The 23532-nt window shown below is 43.0% G+C and overlaps 1 protein-coding gene across 8 annotated transcripts in view; it reads left to right on the top strand.

The window, feature by feature from the left end:
- acsl4a (acyl-CoA synthetase long chain family member 4a) overlaps positions 1-23532 on the top strand; it is a 91876-nt gene that overhangs the window by 13998 nt on the left and 54346 nt on the right. For 3 of the 8 annotated variants that reach the window (XM_041195047.1, XM_041195051.1, XM_041195054.1), the window contains exons 3-4: positions 18377-18529; positions 20445-20518. The exons of 3 other annotated variants lie outside the window; for them this stretch is intronic. The gene's annotated coding sequence lies outside the window, so the exon portion shown is untranslated. The remainder of the gene's footprint in view (positions 1-18376; positions 18530-20444; positions 20519-23532) is intronic. 2 more of the 8 variants (XM_041195049.1, XM_041195052.1) reach the window with 1 other exon arrangement.

Raw genomic sequence — 23532 nt, forward strand, 5'->3', positions numbered from 1 at the left:
AGAGCAAACTGATGGTAGTATTGTGTGCTGTCTGTGTTCCAGCCAACTGGTTGTGTACATCTTAATTTTCCTTAATCGGTCTGCAGATCTCCTTTTTAACTTGGTTTAAGGAATAGAATGACTGTATTTTCAAGACGGAAGAAGCATGTCTGCTTTTAGAAGGGGTCATATGAAGTCAGCTGTTCTTGGAATAGAACTTGCTTGTGGCAAAAACCTTGACCTCTTCTTTTTTTGAGAGAGGCTTGAAAAGGCGGTAAATCATCATCAGCTCAGTTCCAATCTACAAATCCATGTTCTTGAACTATGTTCAGCCCACAGAGAGATTTTATAAATAAAACATAAAGCAGAGTTTCTACTTGTTTAAAATCTCATACTGTTTCATTGGATTATTTTTTTAAATATTGGTGTTGAACCTTTTTTTTTAAATGTTACTGGTTTTTGTAGATTTGTAGCACAAGAATTTTTGTTTATTTGCAGAGAAAGACACAGAGAGGAAAGGGTTTAGATGTGCTCTTTTAATATAATGACCACTTCCTAAAATACTCCGGGAGTCAAGTTTTCTCGTTGCCGCTGCAGTGAATTGAATTTGACGTGTTCGCTGGCTGCTTGATATCATTAGTAAGTGGAAGGCTGGTGTACGTGATCTGCACCTGCGGGCATTGGGTGGGAAGATATGTGTCATACAGAATGGGGTGAGCGATAAACTGCCTGCTGATTGGCTGGGCAGGCAGCACTCAGTTGCTGGGAGGAGGACTAACCTTAACGCAAAGCAGGGAAATGAAATATTGAGCAGGAACTCCAAAACCAGGAACAGGCTGTCAACCAGCATTAGGTAGATTAATGAAGAAAAATAAAACTCCATTCACCGGTGTTTAGCCGAGCTCCTGTTGTGGCCTAACATTTTAGTAAGCGATCTAAATGTTCTCCGGTGATATCGCAAGATAATAAGAGGAGCCGTTCAGCTCCTTTTAGTTTGCTCCGCCAGAAACAACGTCATACATTTTAAATCTTCTCCTCTTCCACCTCCTCTGCTGCCCTTAATATTCCATGTCAGAACATCTCTTGTGCTGTACGCTAGGCATATGTCAGGGACAATGTGCTGCTTAAAATATGTGTACAAATATTCTGAACCATGAAGCTTTTTTTTATTGCAGCAGAAATGTCACCTCCAATCCTCTTGAGTTATGAGGGAAAGGTGCTGTACCAGGACTGCAGCATTCGCTGAATGCGTTGAAATGTGTATAAAGACCTGAAATCAAATAAATGCAAACCCCTTGAGCAAAAACACTGGTTGCAATTTAGCTCTGTAATCTGTTCTGTGCTATTAGGATAGTGCCTGAGTGGAATTTTTAATCTTATCTTGAGCCTTTAACTTGTCAATTTCTGGAAGCTTTTCTGAAGCTTCTTAAATGCTACAAAAGTTTATTTTTTCTTTGTGCATTATCCATTTTCCCTTCCCATCCACACCTTGCCCTCCAAATGAAACCATTTCCACCTAGCCTTCAGTTTGATGCTTTCCCCTGCAGGACAGCTTAAAGTTTATCATTTCGTCATGGGCAGAATCTTCTGTTTGGCGTGTGGGGGCATAAAATAACGCACGGTGAAGTCGGGCGGAGCGCCCTGATGTCACCGCGCGTCATTATGATCTTTCGTTCGGCAGGCGCATACCGGAGTTGGCTGCGCGCCCGCCGGACTGTCAAAGGCCTGTTAAGGCCATTGATAAAACAATTAACCAATTTGACAGGGCTGCCCATCCAACCTTAAGGTTGGCGGGGGTGGGGGGGTGGTGCGTGTGTGCAGGCAAAGAGCCCAGACGGCCCACACACTTTTCATGAAACCTCATCCACGGGTGGGATGAGGTTTCATGAAGTGTTTATTAAATTAATAAATATTTTAATGCATTTTGTAAACATGTCCCAGTTCATGTGATGCTGTCACATCAGGGGACATGTGTAAATTATTTTTTTACCTTTTATTAAAAATTCTCATTCTGAAATTAATCTCCCTGAGGCAGCTCCATGCCTCACGGAGATTTCTGTGCTCTTTCATATGCTTGCGCGCAAGAGTTCAGGCCCTGACTCTCCCTACTCCCCCCTCCTGCACAGGTAGTACTGAGTGCTACCAGGTGTCTTAATTCGCCTGTCCATGTAAAATGGCGGCGCACAGCCGATCACGGGCGGTAATCAGCCCGCCCGATGGGGAGAAAATTCTCTCCCATAAGTGCAGACCGAAGTGAAGTATGTTTTGTGCTCCCCCCCCCCAATCCGCCTTTCTTTACACTAGCATAACATTAAGCAGTAAGGATATGTGTTTACTCAACCAGTTCTATCATACAGACTGGGTGATGTTACACCCTATTTTATGGTCTAAGGGTTCAGATCTCATTACTATGTAAATGACAGGAAGAAACTTGGAGTAGTGGTTTTCACACCCCTTCAGAATTTCTCATCCCCTTTTCCTCTCCCCTCCCCAGCCCACCCCACCAACCTCACTCCCTCAAAGATTGCACTTTTTTTTTTGCATATTCACTGTGCTGAAGCAAAGAAACTTGCCAATGACAAAAAATAGCTGATCTGACTTTGGAGTGTGAAATTATACGATCCATAGGCAGACTTTTAGGGAGGTTTGCAGCTCCGAAGCAGAATAGTGGGAGTCTGCTACTTCTCAGTTAGATGGCTGTTATTGTCTCTTCAGTGTACCCTGCTTGAGTACAGAAGAAGAGTTCAAAATTATCACAATTATGGAAAGGGAAATGATCAACCTCGTTCACAGAATCGGTCATTTAACACTTACAAAATGTCACCATTGCATTGGGTACTGATGATTTTTGCCTGAGAGATGGCATTCTGACAGCTGGGTTTTTCTCTCTACTCCTGTTAAACCATAAAGCCCACAGTGTACCTGAACCACATCAGGCACAGCTGGCCAGAAAAGGAGCAGCAAGTTCTAAGATGCAATGGTAGTTTTCATCTTGGTCCCACGAAGCAGCGATGTGATGCACTGTGATAGCCAGGAAAAAAAATTTTGCGCACATAGTGCCTGGGGAGGGGGTAAAAGAGTTGGAGAGAAGAGCATGGTTTTGTTTATTTCCTTTCTCTGTCTCAATCTCTGGTGATAGACTGTCCACCAGTATCCATTACAAGCCTACCGACTCCCACATCTACCTCGACCACAGCTCCTCACACCCCGTTTCCTGTAAGGACTCCATTCCATTCTCTCAGTTCCTTCGCCTCCGTCGCATCTGTTCTGATGATGCTACCTTCAAAAACAGTTCATCTGACATGTCCTCCTTCTTCCTTAACCGAGGTTTTCCACCCACGGTCGTTGACAGGGCCCTCAACCGTGTCCGGCCCATCTCCCGCGCATCCGCCCTCACGCCTTCTCCTCCCTCCCAGAAACATGATAGGGTCCCCCTTGTCCTCACTTATCACCCCACCAGCCTCCGCATTCAAAGGATCATCCTCCGCCATTTCCACCAACTCCAGCATGATGCCACCACCAAACACATCTTCCCTTCACCCCCCTTTCGGCATTCCGTAGGGATCGCTCCCTCCGGGACACCCTGGTCCACTCCTCCATCACCCCCTACTCCTCAACCCCCTCCTATGGCACCACCCCATGCCCACGGAAAAGATGCAACACCTGCCCCTTCACTTCCTCTCTCCTCACCGTCCAAGGACCCAAACACTCCTTTCAAGTGAAGCAGCATTTCACTTGCATTTCCCCCAACTTAGTCTACTGCATTCGTTGCTCCCAATGCGATCTCCTCTACATTGGAGAGACCAAACGTAAACTGGGCGACCGCTTTGCAGAATACCTGCGGTCTGTCCGCAAGAATGACCCAAACCTCCCTGTCGCTTGCCATTTTAACTCTCCACCCTGCTCTCTTGCCCACATGTCTGTTCTTGGCTTGCTGCATTGTTCCAGTGAAGCCCAACGCAAACTGGAGGAGCAGCACCTCAACTTCCGACTAGGCACTTTACAGCCTTCCGGACTGAATATTGAATTCAACAACTTTAGAGCTTGAACTCCCTCCTCCATCCCCACCCCCTTTCTGTTTCTTCCCCCTTCCTTTTGTTTTTTCCAATAACTTATATAGATTTTTCTTTTCCCACCTATTTCCATTATTTTTAAATCTTTTATGTCCTGCTAGCCTTTCCACCCCACCCCCACTAGAGCTGTACAGCTGTACCTTGAGTGCCCTACCATCCATTCTTAATTAGCACATTTGTTTAGATAATATCACCACCATCAACGCCTCTGTGTTCTTTTGTTCTTTTGTCTGTGACATCTTTTGATTATCTGCTCTTATCGCTGCTTGCTTGTCCCTACAACCACACACCCCCACGTCCACCCCACCCGCCCCGCCCCCCGCCTTAAACCAGCTTATATTTCACCCCTTTCCTAAGATTCACTCAGTCCTGTTGAAGGGTCATGAGGACTCAAAACGTGAACTCTTTTCTTCTCTGCCGATGCTGCCAGACCTGCTGAGTTTTTCCAGGTAATTCTGTTTTTGTTTTGTTTATTTCAGTGCCATTTGAAGTTTATAAAAGAAGTACTTCAAGCTAATGTTTGGAATGAGGCTTTTATCATTATTGAGGGCAGCTGGTTCTGGACTGGGCCCAGAAGAGGATGTTAACAGGACTTTTCAATGCTGATCATTGACATTGTGGCTTTGGTTGGTCAGTCCGCCAGACTGGACTTGGAGAATAACCACTGGTTCCATTGCTGATTATTGGAATCCCAATGATAGGGGAATTCTTTCTGGGCAATGTTATGTTAAGAGTTTCAAAAAGAACTGCAAATCCATAATAGGAAATACGGGAACTATAAATCTTTTATAAATTACCTGAAGAGCTGAGCTGAGGTGGGGTGGGTGAGGGCATTGAAGGGGGAAGAATAGAGAAGAAAATACAGTAAATTCACCACTGTTTTCAACACACTGTTTTCGGAGTTGGGGGGGTGTGGGGCAATGGCATAGTGGTATTGTCACTGGACTGGTAATCCAGAGACCCAGGGTAATGCTCTGAGGACCCTGGTCAATAAAAATCTGGAATTAAAAGTCTAATGATGACCACAAAACCATTGCTGATTGCTGTAAAAACCCATCTGGTTCACTAATGCCCTTTAGGGAAGGAAATCTGCTGTCCTTACCTGGCCTGGCCTACATGTGACTCCAGACCCACAACAATGTGATTGATTCTTAAATGCCCTCTTAACAAGGGCAATTAGGGATGGGCAATGAATGCTAGCCTAGCCAGCAACGGCCACATCCCATGAATGAATTTTTAAAAAAATAACTAGGTAAAAGCAAACTTCTCTCAGATTTGCAATGTAGAAACTAATATGAATGTATCTTTCAGTATCAATAAATTTGAGTGATCTTTTTACTGACTCTTGAGAAGCTTTGCTTCAGTATACATGTTAGACTGGTATAATCTTGTGGCCATGCTGCAGTATGCAACAAGCTGTGGTCATGTCCTGTATTGTGTGGGCATTGCCATGGAAGACCCACTAGTAATTTATAAAGCTTGGAAATGTTCATGATTTATTGGAAAGGTTTTGATTAGCAGTCATGGAAATCAACAACTTAATTGTCCTCCAGGTAAATGTTTGTTAAGTGGTATTGGTCTGAAGCTTAGTCAAGTCTGGCAATCCAAAATTCAACGTGCTTTAGTTCCTGGTGATTACCAGCAATGTAGTACACTAACTTAATAAACTGGAGCAAACATGTTAAATGACCAAATAATTTGGATCGGTGGACAATATAATGTAAGGATTGTGGAATGTTTTAGCCTGTTATCTACCAAATTTGTCATAAATTAATATATCACAATTAGCCTGACCTGATGTCAGAGTAAGGCTGTCCTTTCAGGTGTAAAGAAAGTCAAGCTCCAACAACTTATGGGTACTGACACTCCTCTGGATCCTTCCTCTGTTTCCCTTCCCTCTGACCCCATCCCTTCTTCTAATCCCAGTCTTTGCCTGTGCTCAGCAAAGGACTCCAGTTTTATTCTTTTATGCCCTCACCTCAATGGATTTTGGACTCGGCATGATGTTGAACTCATTTTTTTCATCTTTGCAGCCGCCCCTGTGCTCGCTGCTTTGGGCAGGAATATTTCCCCTGCTCCATGGACCCTTTCACCTGTCTCCAATACTCTCTCTTCATCTGGTCTCCACCATTTATTCTCTGCTCTTCATCTTTTAATTGAGAACAGTTGGCGAGATATCGGCCGTCTTAATTTCACTCTTCCCTCATCCACTCTGACCGGTCTGAACTTGCTGCCTTCCTTCTCCTAGGTCTAACCCTGACTTTGTTATCAAACCTACTGACAGGGGTGGTGCTGTTGTTGTCTGGAATACCAACCTCTACCTTGCAGAGGCTGGGTGCCAAACATTTCTTCCTACCTCCCCCTGAACTATGACCCCACCACAGGACTGCCACTGACCTCATCTCCTCTGGAGATCTTCCCTCCACAGCTTCCAATCTCATAGTCTCCCAACCCTGCACAGCCCACTTCTACCTCCTTCCCAAAATCCACAAACAGAACTGCCCTGGTAGACCCATCTTTTCAGCCTATTCCAGCCCCACTGAACTTAGTTCTTCCTATTTTGACCCTATCCTTGCCCAGTCTTTTCCATCTATATTAGTGATGCCTCTGATACGTCATATCAACAATTTCCAGTTCTCTGGCCCTATTCTCTTCACTATGGACGCCCAATCCCTCTACATCTCTCTTCCCCACCAGGATGGTCTGAGGGCCCTCCACTTCTCCCTTAAACAGAGACCCAAACAGTCCCCACCCACCACCACCCTCCTCCTGGCTGAATTTGTTCTCTCATTGAACAATTTCTCCTTTAACTTGTCTCACTTGCTCCAAATAAAAGGTGTTGCTATGGGTACCTGCATTGGTCCTAGTTATGCCTGTCATTTTGTGGGGCATGATGCCACCCCCAAATACATCATTCCCTCCCTTCCCTGTCAGCATTCCATCCACTTCTCTTATCACCCCCAACACCTCTTCCCCTTCCCATAGCCCTTCCCGTCCAATCGCAGGAGGTGCAACACTTGCCCCTTTATCTCCTCTCTCCTCGCCGTCCAAGGCCCCGAACGCTTTTTCTAGCTGAAGCAGTGATTTACTTGTAATTCTTTCAAGTAGTCTTTCTGTATTTGCTGGTTACAATGTGGTGCCCCCTACATTGGGGAAACCCAATGCAGACTGAGTGCACAGTCTGCAAGCATGGCCCTGACCTTCTGGTCGTTTGCCATTTTAACGCGCCATCTTGCTCTCATCTCACATTCCTGTCCTTGGCCTGCTGCATAGTTCCAGTGAAGCCCAGCAGAACTGGAGGAACAGCACCCTATCTTCCATTAAAGAACTTATAGCCTTCTGGACACAATATTGAGTTCAACAACTTCAGACAATGAGCTCTGTCCTCCATTTTGAATTTTTTCCCCCCAGGTGCCAGTTTGTATCTTGTTTTTATGTTTTTGCTTTGAGAGCTGACCTTTATTCTGCTATTAGCATCTACTCTGGACCAGTGCTCTGTTTCTTTACCACTCTTTGCCTTTTGTTCCATGACATCTTTGGTATTTGATCTCCCCTGCCCTCTAACCTTTCCCTGATGTTCCCTTTTGTTCCATCTGACCCTCTCCACTTTTTCAACAGCATAAAACCCATCACATTTCTACCTCTTCAATTCTAAAGAAGAGTCATATTGGACTAGAAACGTTAACTCCTCCACAGAGGCTGCCAGACCTGCTGAGTTTTTTTCCAGCACTTTGTTTTTATTTCAGACCTCCAGCATCTGCAGTATTTTACTTTTCTATAAAGCCATCGTTTAATCAATTAAAGTTTAATTCATCATTCTTTCACCATCACCATCTCTGGTGTGGCTTATGCTTCCTTCTTGAAGCTGTGGCTACGTAATGAGGAGCTATATTTTCCATTATTTGCTAACAATAGCAAAAGAATAGAGCTGAGCATAAAGTAGGAGTGCAGATCATCAAGTCTGCTGTTTTCCCAGAATGAGTCACAGCACAGTTGGTCTACAGCACAGAAGGCAAAACCGTTGCAATCGACTCTATGGAACAATGGGACTAGTATCCAGGAAGTGCAGTGATTGTTGATTGTGTCACTTATAGAGAAATAAATGGAAATGTGGTCCTCTGGGCATATGTCACTATGCACAGACTTGGGAGAGAATGCGTGATGACACTCATTGATCACATTTCTTTTTATCATTCCAGGGCAACATTGGGAAAATCGCCCCCGCCACCATTCTCCACCACCCCACCCCCCTCCAAAACCTCTGCTGTTTCCCCTCTCCTCATGCACTTAGTACAATTTAAATCATGAAAGGGATTGTTAATTGAAATCCATTGAACTCCCTTGAATCAACAGCAGGATTATTTTGGGCATGGTGACTTAGTGTGCCAGATCAGATGTCATTTTGTGCAAAAAATAAAAAAATACCTGGAAAAACTCAGCAGGTCTGGCAGCATCGGCGGAGAAGAGTACAGTTGACATTTCGAGCTTATATTTCACCCCTCTCCTATTTCTACTTAGTTCTGTTGAAGGGTCATGAGGATTCGAAACGTCAACTGTACTCTTTTCTGCTGATGCTGCCAGACCTGCTGAGTTTTTCCAGGTATTTTTTATTTTTTGTTTTGGATTTCCAGCATCAGCAGTTTTTTGTTTTTGTCATTTTGTGCTAGTTTAAAGTAGGTGGTTTGGGCTTCGATTAAATTTTCACTTGAGCGAAGACTTGGCATTAGAAAGATTGGGCCTGTAGATGTATCTATAAGCAGAATTTTCTGGTGCTGAACAGCAATCAATTGGATCCTACTAGGAATTCTGTCCTAAAGGTATAGCTGAAGTGTCTTACTTACATAGAAACATAGAAAATAGGAGCAGGAGTAAGACACTCAGCCCTTCGAGACTGCTTCGCCATTCAATATGCTCATTGCTGATCCTCTATCTCAATGCCATGCTCCTGCTCTCTCCCCATACCCTTTGATGATTTTACCCCTTTAGATGTATTATCAATATATTCCATGTTGCTTTTAAGTGGGATTTAGTCTCATAATGTCATAAAATGATTGTCTACTGACCAGAATAGCCCAAAGAAGGTGGTGAGGGAAAAACATACTTGACCTCATCCTCACCAACCTGCCTGCTGCAAATGCATCTGTCCATGACAGTATGGGGTAGGAGTGACCACAGCACAGTCCTGTGGAGACAAAGCCTCGCCTTCACATTGAGGATATCCTCCATTGTGTTATGTGGCACTACCACCATGCTAAATGGGATAGATTTTGAACAGATCTAGCAACTCAAGACTGGACAATCATGAGGCTCTGTGGGCCATCAGCAGCAGCAGCAGAATTATACTCGAACATAATCTGTAACCTCATGGCCTGGCATATCCCCCATTTTACCATTACCACCAAGCCAGGGGGTCAACCCTGGTTCAATGAAGAGTGCAGGAGGACATACCAGGAGCAGCACCAGGCATACCTAAACATGAGCTGTCAATCTGGTGAAGCTATAACACAGGACTACTTGCATGCCAAACAGCTTAAACAGCAAGTGATAGACAGAGCTAAGTGATTCCACAATGAATGAAGCAGATTAAGCTCTCCAGTCCTGCCACATCCAGTCATGAATGGCGGTGGACCATTAAACAACTCACTGGGGGAGGAAGCTCCACAAATATCCCCATCTTCAATGATAGGGGAGCCCAGCGTATCAGTGCAAAACATAAGGCTGGGGCATTTGCAACAATCCTCAGCCAGAAGTGCTGAGTGGATGATCCACCTCGGCCCCCCTCTGGAGTTCTCCAGCATCACAGATGCCAGCCTTGCCAATTTGATTCACTCCATGTGATATCAAGGAACGGCTGAAGACATTGGATACTGCAAAGGCTATGGTCCTGACAATATTCCAGCAATAGTATTGAAGAATTGTGCTCCAGAACATGCCGCACCACTAGCCAAGCTGTTCCAGTACAGCCACAACACTGGCATCTACCTGACAATGTAGAAAATTGCCCAAGTATGTCCTGTACACAAAAAGCAGGACAAATTCAATCTGGCCAATTGCCACCCCATTAGTCCGCTCTCAATCATTAGTAAAGTGATGGAAGGAGTCATCAAGTGCTATCAAGTGGCACTTGCTTAGCAATAATCTGCTCATTTGAGTTCTGCCAGTGCCACTCAGCTCCTGACCACATTACAGCCTTGTTCAAAAATGGACAAAAGAGCTGAACTCCAGAAGTGAAATGAGAGTGACCGCCCTTGACATCAAGGCAACATTTGGCAGAATGTGGCATCAAGGAGCCCTAGCAAAACTGGAATCAATGGGAATTGGGGAAAACTCTCTGCTGGTTGGAGTCAAAGCTAGCACAAAGGAAGATGGTTGTGGTTGTTGGAGGTCAGCTATCTCAGCTCCAGGACATCATGTCAGGTGTTCCTCAGGGGAGTGTCCTAGGCCCAACCATCTTCAGCTGCTTCATCAATGACCTCCCTTCCACTATAAGGTCAGAGGTGGAGACGTTTGCTAATAGCACCATTCATGACTCCTCAGATACTGAAGCAGTCCATGTCCAAATGCGGCAAGAAATGGATAATATCCAGGCTTGGGCTGACAAATGGCAAGTAACATTCATGCCACACAAGTGTCAGGCAATGACCATCTCCACCAGGAGACAATCTAACCATTGGCCCGATCTCAGAATCCCTGGCTAATAACATCCTGGGGGTTTACCATTGACCAGAAACGCAACTGGACTAGTCACATAAATACTGTAGCTACAATAGCAGTTCAGATGCTGGGAGTCCTCCATTGAGTAACTCACCTCCTGACTCCTGAAAATCCTGTCCACCATCTACAAGGCACAATTCAGGAGTGTGATGGAATACTCTCCAGTTGCCTGGATGAGTGCAACTCCCACAACACTCAAGAAGCTTGACACCATCCAGGACAAAGCAGCCTGCTTGATTGGCACCCCGTCCACAAACATTCACTCCCTCCAGCACCAACACACACTGGCAACAGTGTCTACCATCAGCAAGATGCACTGCAGCAACTCACCAATGCTCCTCAGACAGCACCTTCCAAACCCATGACTACTACCACCTAGAAGGACAAGGGCAGCAGACACATGGGAACACCATCACCTGGAAGCTCCCCACCATCCTGAGTTCACTGTTGCTGCGTCAAAATCCTGGAACTCCCTTCCCTTACAGCAATGTGGACGTTCCTATACAGCATGGATAACAGTGGTTCAAGGAGGCTGCTCAGCAACACCATCTCAAGGGCAGTTAGGGATGGGCAATAAATGCTGGCCCAGCCAGTAACGCCTACAGCCCATGAACAAATTAAAGAACAGCTTTGTGCTTGGTGAACAGTGATTAGTGTGTCTTTGTATAGGAGTTATTTAAAAATATGTGGATTTAATAATAAGACAAAGAGAAATTAAATCCATGTCCTGACCTTTCAATGTTGTCACTATGTTGTAAAGCAGGCAGGCTTGTTGGAATTTGCCAAGTCCAAGAAGTCTGTTCTATAAGGAGAGCGTGGCATTTAAAAAAAAAAAGTGTTGTGTGACAGTGATAAAGATAATTATACTTTTGGGAATAATTTTGCTTTGGGAGTGCACAGGTTTTAAAATCTTCCTGAACACTGTTAAAATAGAGTTATATGTGAATTGCAGAACTATATTCCATTATAGCCATGGACAGCTTTTTTTATTCAAACTGCTTTCTAAATTGTGTGATATATAGGCCATACCTAGGGTCCTGATGACATTTAGTGTGTGTGCAATACTCTGAAGTACAGCTCTATTGACGAAAATCTGTCCTAAGCACTACACTGTGCCAGTAAGGGTGCTAACTGAAGACACAAGTGCAGTGCTGTCATATTCACAAAATGGGCTTGACAGCTGAATTAAGGGAAGTTGATAAAATATTGTGAAAGCTGATCTTTCATAATAGCTCTTGATTTATCCAAGTTTCACCCCAGAACTGAACTTAAGGCACATTGCACTCTGATTTTTTAAAGTTGTATAATATTTCCATTTAAGATCCTCTTTAAAAGCCATCTCTGAGTAAACTTTTGTCATTCTTTTTAACAACTTTCTTTGAGTTGGAGCTCATTTTTTGCCTGATTATGCCTTTGTGAAGCAAACTGGGGTGTTTTTCTGTGTTAAAGGTGCTATAGTCACAAGACTATGCCCCTTTATTTTTGAAAAAAATGATTTTTCAACTTGCAACTGACAGGAAATTTTTACAATTTAACTGAGACAGAGCAAACTGCTTAAAAATGCAAGACCACGTTCCAAGGTGAAGGTGAGAAACAAAGAAATCTACCCTAAATTGGCCGCAGCATTTAAAACTTACGCCTCAAAGACAAGCAAAGGACACTCAACCGTATATTATTTTCCCTTTTTCCACTGGATGCTAACTGCCCTTATTTCTGATGTGTGTGAGCCCAAATAATTGCATGAAGGTCGAAAGCCTGATGTTGCATTTTTATTATTTTCTTGAGTTGAGTGGTTAATCAATTTTCTCTTTCTTTGACTCAAGGACACCTTGTTTGATTGACTCCTCATTGCTCAAACCTTAAATAGCTAAATGCATTCTGATTTGGAAAAGGCATATCCTCATGAAAATGAAACTTAAACCTTTGTGACCAACCGAGGAGGTTGAATAGACGGGAGTCAGTTCACCCCTTCTCGCCTGGTAGGAACAAAATAAACGCAAATCATAAATTCAACTAGAAAAATTCAAAAGTGACCTTTAGTAAGTACTGAAGAATGTGTCATCATTCCATTTTAAGAAGTTCTTTTTACTTTCTGAGAGCTAAGTAAATTCTGTCTTTTCATAATTTCGATTAGCTCAACCACAACTACAAATGGATTAGGAGCAGGAGTAGGCCACTTGGCCACTTGAGCTGTAGGGAGTTTAATGATGAATATATCTTCCACTCAGAAAAATCCTGTAATTATAAAGCTGTGGCAAGTTCCTGGTTTTGGTATTAATTTATTTCAACTAGGATTTAGAGCAAAGAATCCAGATATTTATTTCCATTAATAAAATGTAGCACTGCAGAAAAATGCATTTCATGCAAGTTTAGAACTCGAGCATTCATAAATTATACAATGATTTTATATTCTCAAATTGTAATTCCCTTTAACTCCCAACACTGGCTTCAAGTACAACTAAATGCTCCACACCCATTGTGTCTATCCAGTGTTCATAAGGCATTGCAATCAGTAATCAACAGTGTCCTGTATTTAGCCAGGCTAAATTGCCACTGAGATGCACCAGATTAACCATAATTTGAAGTGAGCCATCAGGCTGAATGGTTTTGAAAACAATTCATTTGGCACTGCACACCAAATATTTTGTGAAGTTATTGAGCTCTTAAAGCTAAGCATTTCAAGTTCATGCATTGAATGATCAGTTTATTAGTTGACTCAGCTTGTATAATAATGTTACTGAGGAATACCAGAGTTTCTAACTGGTAGATATCTAACTTAATTATTTTAATTGCTCCATTATTGGCGGCTGCACTTTCAGTTGCCTCGACCCTAAGCTCTAGAATACTTCTCCACTTCTCTACCTCACTTTCCTCCTTTAAGATGCTCCTTAAAACCAAGCTGAGAGGGAGGCAGTAGTGATATTGTCCCTGGACTAATACTCCAGATGCCCAGTCATGCTTGGGTTCGAATCCCACCGCAGCAGATGGTGAAATTTGAACTCGGCAAAACTGACCATGCTACAATGTGATTCCAGACCTACAGCAATGTGGTTGATTCTTAAATGCCGTCTGAAATGGCCTAGCAAGCCACTCAGTTCTCAGTTAGAGATGGGCAATAAATGCAGGCCTAGCCAGCGACACCCATATTCCATGAACGAATAATTTTAAAAAGTTTTTGGTCATCTGCCCTAGTTTTGCCTTATGTGGCTTTGTGTTACACTTGGTTTCCTAATGCTTCTGTGAAGCACCCTGGGACATTTGTGGGCTATTTAAATAAAAGTGGTTCTTTTAATCTGAGGGTGGAGATTGTGAAGTAAATCCCACATGAGAGCTCACAGTTCATTAACTTGGTTCGCACCATGCTCTTCCACGTGACAACATTGTTCAAAACGCAAGGGATTGGATTACATTTTTAGGGAAGAGGAGCTACTCGGTTTTGCTCTTACTTTGAATAGAGTATATTTACACCAAGAGATGTAGGGGAGACGAATTAATGATTCGCAGCAAGTGCGTAGTGAATCTGTTTTTTCTTTGTGGAGATTTTGGCCAGTGTTTTTGCTCCTCCCTTTTCCTTTGCTCCTCCTTTGCAATTATATTGTACTGTAAACATTCCACTCATGCAGGATAGCTTTAATGTTATTCTAATGCCTAATATTACTCTTATATGTGTGTGCAGAGATGCCTAATTAGACATTCACAGTAAACTTGTTTTGAAGTGGCTCATGTTAGTTGTATGGCCCATGCTCAAAGCTATATTAGATAGCTAATTTGCTAAGTTTAGCCACTGCAACGTAATTCCCGTCCTGTCAGCTGACCGAGTGGTTTCGCTGCCCTATTCTTAGCTCTGAACCAGCCTGTCCAAATCAAGTCAAGCTAAAAGTTCAAAAGTCTTGCATGGTACAAGCTGAGAAATTTATAGAGGAATGCAACAGCTCATTTTAATGGGCTGTCAGATCGAAGAAGGGAATCCAGGGAACTTGTGTAGTGCGGGAAGGTGTAGATGAAGGTATAGATCAGCCATGACTTTATTGAATGGTGGAGTAGGCATGAGGGCCTGAATTACCTACTCCTGTTGCTATTTAGGCGTCACTTTTCACTCCTAGATTAAGAAGGAGGAAAGGTACAGAAGTGAGCCACTTACTGAGAAAACACAAAACAGCTTTGCTAAGAGAAAACCCAAGTAGGATATGATTATATTTTGTACTAGTTGCTACCTAGTAATTCGAACTGATAAAAGATAAAACTTACTGTTATCAATTTGTGTTGCAACTGCATAACCCCAGAGATAATTACCTATGTTTATGATGACAAGCTTCAGTTGTAACCTGTTCTAGAGCCACACTCCATCTTGCAGCAAGGTACTGGATAGGAAAATAATGGAACATGGGTCTATTTAAAAAAAAATCTTGCTTTTTAAAAAAATTATTCCTGCCCTCTTTCCACTCTTCACCCAGATACTGGGAGCTGTCGTGGTGCCAATACTCTATCATGCTGGTTGAGATGATCTAATAGATTTATTGTTAATCTGCCACTCAATCAATGCTACTGCATGGAATTTCCTTACTGCAGAGAGAGGGCTGAGAGTCAGCATATTTCAAAGTTAGTTGACTGTAAATGGAGGCACAGTAAGGCTGCTGGCAGCCATGTCTAATAGGAAGCTTCAAGTGATTCTTGTGTTGTCAATACCTTGGTTTTCATTCAATCACACAAAACGTTCACCTGCACTTCCTGAAGATTTTACATTTTGTGAATTTGGTCTTGATATCTTCAAGAAAAGGGATATTTAAACTGGAGGAGTTTCCAAATATGAATGTGGGTTCTCATTTTAAACTGAGTCCGTGATTGTGGCAAAATGGAGTGTTTTCTCCTTGGCTTATTTTTCTTTATTGGGCACCTTCAGAGTTCAAACCATCCTCCTTCACTGCCTCTGTGTTATAGAGCCGCCGGGCAGGATGTTGCACTCGGCGGGGGTGGCTGGGAAGCTGACCGCTGCCCGGGGATTTGGCTCCGCACCACGATTTCACGTGGGCGGGCCAATTAAGGCCCACCCTGCGTGGATAGTAAGCGGCAGTGCTGAGCCCTGTGCGGGCGGGTGGAGGAGAGAGAGCCGGGCCTGGTGCACAGTTCGCCGATGCGCGAGGAAGAGCTCGGAGCTGCCTCAGGGAGATTGAAGCGCTGTGTAAAAAAAACATTAATGAAGAAAATAAAAACTTGTCCCCCTCATGTGACTCTGTAACCTGAGCTGGGACACGTTTTTAATTAAAAAATAAAGTTTTTAGTTAATGCGTATTTGCTTTAGGAAACCTCACCCCGCTCGTGGATGATGTTTCCTAAAAAATGTAAAGGCCCCTTGGCCTTTTCGCCTGCCTGCCAACCATTAGGTTGGACAGGCAGCGTAAATTTAAATTTAATTAGATGGTTAATGCCTTTAATAGGCCATTTAATTATTGGAAGGAACGCAGTTGACTCCGGCGCGCGCCCGCTGGACGAAACATCACTAGACTGCACGATGATCGGACGCATGCCTGATGTCATCACATGTCATTTTACACTCGGGCATGTTAGGCGCGCACCCGCACGCTGAGCGTAATATTCTGCCCATAGAATTTTATTCTGCCCATAGAGAGAGGCCCTTCGGCCCATCATGTCCGTGCCAGTCACCAAGCCCCTATATAATCCCATTTTCCAGCACTTGGCCCGTAGCCTTGTATGCAATGACATTTCAGGTGTTCATCTAAATACTTCTTAAATGTTGTGATGTCAGACTGTTTGCATGAGCTACAATTTTATCCAGTTAAACACTTGGAAGACTGAAGCTATTGGGTTAGGGGTTCTCCGCCGCAAACTGCATGCTCTTGCCGCCGTTCCCGCACCTCACTCTGGGCATTGTCTCAGGCTGAAGCAGACTTTTGCAATGTCAATATTCTAATCAATCCAGAACCAAGGTTTGGGGCTCCGCACAAGTGATATCTATTTCCATCTCTAACATCGCTCCTACCTCAACCCATTTGCTGCTAAGATCCTCAGCCTTTGTTACCTCTAGGCCTGATCTCCTTACTTGCCTCATGTCTACCTTTCACCTGTTTGCCACTCTCTGTCCTTCATGGCTTTTCTCTTCCCTATCTCTAATCTCCTCCAGCCCTACAACCAACCACCACCCTCCTCCAACCTGAATTTTCCATTTCTCCTTCGCTGGCCTTTCAACTACCCAGCCCCCTCACGTTGACAGCTATTGAACTGTTTTTGAATTAAAGCCATATTATATGATGGCCAGCGTTCCCTAAACCACATATGTCATAAATGACTTGCTCATTTTTGTGGCTGTAGTTGAGGGAAGAATTTTGGCAAGGATATCAGGAAAATGCCACGTTTCTCCGCAAATATTATCACATGTTGATATATAGATGGAAGAAGCTAGAACCACTTTGGAAAATGTTTGTTTCAGGTTCCTCTATAGGCAGCGGATGTAGATTGAATGCTGGGCCTATTCTGCTGGTCAGCAGGGCCATTATGAACTTTTATAAATCTTTCCAACATTGAATTTCTAGGCATGGATCTTCCTCGATCATAACTGTAATTTTAAAAATAAAATAAGAGTTGTTTCTTCATTGCTGTGGTATCGACCAATTTAGTAAATCTAACCAATTACACAACATCAAAGGGGCCTCAACATGGTCGCAAAATAGATAACTGACAGCAATGGCAATGCAGCCTACCTCACTCTTCCTATGGTCCCCTTCCTCTTCTACTCCCTGTCAAAACAGCTACCTGATAATTTCACTGTTTTCTTCTCCATGGTTCTATCTAAATGTTCATTCCTCATGTTAATCACTCTATGAAGAAATTCCTAGATTTGCGATTTTACTAGTTTCAGCCTGTTCCCTTTGTCCCCCCACACAGTTCAGTTTTACCTCTTATAGAAAATCTACTATTTTTGAAGAGCAGCTGTCACTATTCAAGTCAGAAAAGTCCAAATTTACATGTCCCCTTTCCTCATAACTGAGCTCTCTGCTAGCAATCAGGGCTCCTTGAGGCCTGTGACCATGACTAAACACTGTACTCCAGAAAGGATCTAACCAGAGCATTGGCAGTTTGAATATTACTTCCTCCTCCCTGCTTTATGATGATTGTCATGCTGCACTCCATTTGCTTTGCTGAGCACTGCTGCACAATGAACAAATTGAACATTTAAGTTTACTAAATCCTTAAGTCTTGGCTGTATTTACACCATTCTTTGTGTTGCCCATTTTTTCCGGCCTCATCACAGTACTTTAAACTTGCCAATATTAAATTTTGTTCACTGCTCTGTTCACCTACATATTGTACAGTGGTTTTATCATTTGCACATCACATTGTCAGCATAGCATTTGGCTCCCACAGCTGCCTCAGCATCTCCATACCTGAATTTGTTGTTTTTATGCTACATAATTGTGACCTTTTTTTGCACATTTTAGCCTGTACATGAATTCTCCAAAGCAAGTCACACTGCGGTTTTGCCTTTATGATACCAATGTGTTTCTTGAATAAAATATTATTATTTATTATTCACCTGAGTCTGTCAATGTACCTCGATGCAGTCTGCTTATGTCCTTTTATGTTGTCTTGTTTAGGAGTGCTGCTTTATTAACCAAGTGATGGTAGGTGGAAGAAAATGTTCTGTTTTGATCCAGTTAACATTGTTTGCTTTGAGCAAATAGTGTGGAGGAAATAAGCACATCAAAACGAATTGTAGACACTTGTCTACCACCATGCTCATTGTTGCTGTAAGTAATAACAAGTTTGGATGTCTTATTATAAAAACAGAAAAGTGCTGGAGAAACCTCAGGTCTGGCAGCATCTGTGGAGAGAGAAACCAAGTTAACGCTTTGAGTCCACTGTTCATCAGAACAGTGTTTATTTCAGATGTCCAGCATCTGCAGTATTTTGCTTTTATTTGGCTGTTTTATTGCCTTTGTGATCCATTCCTGTCTTAGCGGTTTACAGAATGTGCTACCTTCTGAGTTGAGGACATATGATTTATTTCACTGCAAACTATACATTTTTTTAAAACCTATTTTACACTTTCTTGGTTACTTTTCTGCCAGTTCTCCTCACCATTGCATGTAGCGGGCTTACTTGTTAGCTCAGCCAACTAAAGACCCGGGTAGATTTGAACCCTTGGCGAGAAGCCATGCTAGTGGGTTAAATTCTTGCTAATCTGTGACAGGATGCAGTCACCTTGATTTGAATTGCCACACCTCATTTAATAGGCTGCCAGTTAACTTTCCACCTGATCCCACAAAGGGTAAATTTTTAAAACATGGCTTTGGCTGACCTTTCCTACTTCAGATCCTGTTGGGAACATTCTTCAGATCTTCCCTTCAGATCCTTTACTCCGAAGGCTTGGGCCCCAGGGGTAATGTTGCAGTCAAGGCTCAATGACATAATTGGGGTCCTATCTGCATGTTTGAAAAAGGACCCTGCTGGCTTCTGAATAGGCTGCTGCAGCTGCACATCCAGAGTGGATGCCCAAATTGGAAATGGCAGAATTTGGACAGGGCTTAGGCTGGTAAGTTACCTGGTGGATTTTAACTCCTTCCCGGCCTGATTTCTGCTGATTAGGGAAGTTAACTCTTGTTTTGAGTTGGTTACTATACACAGGTGCAGCAAGATCTAAGTAAAATGGCACCTACAGCCCAGCCAAGATCATCAACCTGCTGGGAATTATGGCCAAATCCATATGCATTCTCTGATACATTTGAAATACAAACCAACCTACTGTGTTGAGGCCAGTGCCTCGAATGATCTTTTAGTTGAATTAACTTAATTGACCAATTCTCAGCAGGACAAATTGATTTGCATTTTGTCTCCATGGCGTAGCGCTGTCCTGTATTTGTAACTTTTCTTATTGATACAAAGCTAAGAAGTTTTATTCCATGACCACAGGACATCCCAAAATGCTTCATAGCCAATGAAAGCACTTTTGATGTGTAGTGATTGTTGTAACGTAGGAAACATGATAGGCAATTTGGGCACAGCAAGCTCCCACAAACAGCAATGAGATAATGAGCAGATAATGATGTTGCTTGATGGGTACTTATTGGCCAGAACACCAGAATAAAGCTCCCCTGCTTTTCATTGATTGGTGCCCTAGGATATTTTTACATCCACCTGAGAGGCCAGGCACAGCCTTGGTTTTAATGTCTTATCCAAAAGATGGCATCACCAACAGTACAGCAGTCCCTGGGCACCGCACTGGAGCGTCAGTGAAGGTTACGTGCTGAAGGCTTGAGTGGGATTTTGAACCCACAACCTTCTGACTCAGAGATGAGATTGCTACAAACAGGGCCAAAGCTAACATGTTGAAATGCAGTTTAAACCCTTAGCCAGCTTGTTAAGTCATGCTGATATCTTTGCTGGCATTGTGTATAAAGCCTAGTATAATTCGTACAACCTAATTGCTGGTATGTTGCCAGTCACAATGTCTGATGTAATAGGTCTACTAATGGTGCACATTTTAAGGAAAATATTTACAGTGACAACATGTTCCAATAAAGTCCTGAATCACTTCCTGTTCAAACTTTCTCCCCTTTCACCTAGTACTAAGTGAAGGCAGTGAGTTTGTTCCGAGGGTGTGTTTAGTGTATTGCATGTATACATATATAAAAAAACTCTGTCTGTCTCAACACTACATTCCAGACTGTCGCAGCTGGTCGAAAGCATTAGCTGGTAAGGAGTTAGTTGGAGGGGAGCATAACACTCGTATCCTGCTGGTAAGGTTAATCATTTTACTTCAAAGTGTGACTGTTTAGAAGAAGGTTATATAGGTTTTGAGTGTGATGTGCTACAGGCAGAAGTGTAGTGCTGTGCCAAAGAAATTGTCTTTTTAAAAAACATGTTCTTTTTATCTTTCAGCTAAAATAATACAATCCACCTGAAGAATTGTAGCTCAGTGCGCATGATAGATTTTTGACTTAGTTATTGTGCTTTGAAAATCCAGGTTATATAATTGTATAAATATGCTATTGGAAATCAGTTAGCAGTGTAAGAACAGCTAGGTCCATGTGTCTTTGGAAAGGTGCTAAAGTGAAGCAATCTGTGTCTGTACAGGATTGCTGCTGAGCCTATAAGCATTCTACACTGTGTGCCTGTGTCTTGTTCAGCCTGAGTGTAGTAAGAAGTTATGTTTATGCTAACGTTCCAACTCTGCACTCATTGCCCTCATTCTAAATGGCAGACAGAGCAGGGGAATGGAATAGGTCAGCGATTGACAGCTTTCTTCAAGTATCAACCCATATGTGATGTTCCCTAATTAACGTTGGACCAGCCGCCTTCCGGTGGGGTCTCTGGAAAGTGGTCATGGAAAGTATTGAGAGTAATAGATACATGAGAGCTATTACATGTCAGGTGATATCCTAAACTGCGGCAGTCAAGTGAAAATGATTTATGATAGAGCCTGAGTCCAGGGATTTGGTTACAGTGATGAGGGCATGCACTAATCTTCCTTGTGAATGCTTTCATGTGGAAGTGTGTTCTGTCTCTTGCATGCTGCCTGTTTTAATCATGACTATCATGCTAGTGGATTAACTGTCTGATGCCTTTTCAAAAATTGTAAATCTGAAGTTAGCTGTCAAGAAATTCCTTGTCTGGTTCCTATTATGTGAATACATTGACATTTAGGAACAGGAAGAGGATATTCAGCCCTCGTGCCTCGTCTGCCATTCAGTTAAATATTGATTGGCCTTTACCTCAACCTCATTTGCCCACCTTTGATCTTTATCACCTAACACCCTTACCCTCCAAAAATCTCTACCTCCGTCATTGAAATTTCAATTGAGTTCCATAACTTTTTACAAAAGAAAGTTCCAGATTTCTGCTACTCTTTTTTGTGTGGAGAAAGTGTTTCCTGAAAAAAAAACTAGCACCATGAGAAGTGAGGAGGATTAATTGGGCAGCTCTACCAAAGAACCAGCACGGGCATGGCAGGTTGATTGGCCTCCTGTGCTGTATCATTTCATGATTACCCCTCAACCTTCTAAGCTTAAGAGAACATAAGTCAAGTTTATGAAAACTGTCTTTATAATTTCACCCTTTAAGCTTTCAGAACGTTCTGGTGAATCTATACCACACCCATCCCAAGGCCAACATATCTGTCCTGAGATAAAGACAGAATATTCTGGAAAAACTCAGCAAGTCTGGCAGCATCTGTGGAGAGAGAAACATAGAGTTAGCGATTCAAGCCTGTATGACTCTTCTTCAGAGCTAAAGAGAAGTAGAAATATGACGGATTTTATACTGTTTAAGAGGGGTTGGAGCAAGTGGAGCAAAATGGAAGGTTAGAGCAGGTGGGAGCTCCGGAGAGATTGACAAAGGTACCATGGACACAAGACAAAGGCAGTGTTAATGGTAGTGTTAAAGACTAAAGAAGGTGCTGATAGTGACATAAAGGCAAGATAGCAGAATGTGTTAATAGCAGACAAAGGGTCAGTGGTCTGTGAAAGCACAACACAGAAACAAGTGTCAGATGGCCCTGTGGGGTTGGGCGGGGGTGGGAGGGGTGGAAGCGGGGTTGGGGAAAAAGGATTAAATTTAAAAAATAAATAATTAGAATAAAAAAATGAATGGTCATGGAAGGTGTGTTCATAATGCAACCAACATGTTGAGTATCAATTTGTAAATCCTTCCATGTATGCCAATGGAAATGGGTAAGAGTGGGAAAAATTCCTGGTCAGCCACATGATGGGAAGAAAATTGGTGCCTCTGCCATCAATATCTATAGCTCAGGACCCCAAAATGCATGTAAAAGTGTATGTTGCCACAACAACTCGCACTCCTTGGTGTTGTGGGGTGAGGGGGGGTGGTGGGGGGGGGTGGTGGTGTGCTGTGGTGGGGGTCGGGGGGGAGTTGGCTGGACGGCTGGTGTGTATCAGATTGGTGCCAACAGCATGCGGTTCGATGCTTATTCCCAGCTGGGATGGATTTGGGACCTGCTTCTTTGCTCTACCCATGGTGGAGAATGTGGCACTGTGGGTCAGACCTGGCTTCCAGTAGGACCTGAAGAAGAATGCAAATAGAACTGTTTTGAGGGGAGGGGGTTGTAGGAGTTGGGGGCATATTCACAGATCCTCAAAGGTGGCTGGCAACTTGAGAAAGTACATGAAATACTTGGTTTTGTAAATTGGGACATTGAATAGAAAAACAAGGAAGTCATGCTAAACTTTTCCAAATTACCGGTTAGGCCTCACTGAATATCCTTCTCTTTAGGGAATATGCTAAGGTCTGGAGATTTTTCGGTATGTGGAGAGATTGGAGAAGCTGGGATTGTTCTCTTTCATAGCGAGAATGTTAAGGGGATAAAATGATAATGGGTTTTGATGGGCCATGTAGGGAGAAGCTGCTCCCTCTAGTAAGTGGGTCTAGAATCAGGGAATTTAAGATAGTTAGCAAAAGAACTAGAGAGGAAAGGAGAAGAAATTTCTTCAGTGTGTTGTTAAGATCTGGAACACACTACCTGAAAGAGTAGTGGAATTAGATTTTATGGAGACTTTCAAAAGATAATTGGACATGTACTTAATTTGTAGGGTTATGGGGTGTGAGACTAAATTGGACAGCTTTTTCTAAGAGCCATCACAGGCACAACCAGCTGAATTACCCCACTTCTGGACTGTAAGATTTTATGATTCTTTGCCAAGTTGCAAAGTGTACTGACTTGGATTAATATTGCTGGGTTAAAATCCTGGAATTTCTACTTTAACAGCACTTTGGGAGTACCTTCACCACAAGGACT

Source organism: Carcharodon carcharias, chromosome 9 (assembly GCF_017639515.1).
Source record: "Carcharodon carcharias isolate sCarCar2 chromosome 9, sCarCar2.pri, whole genome shotgun sequence".
NCBI lineage: Eukaryota > Metazoa > Chordata > Chondrichthyes > Lamniformes > Lamnidae > Carcharodon > Carcharodon carcharias.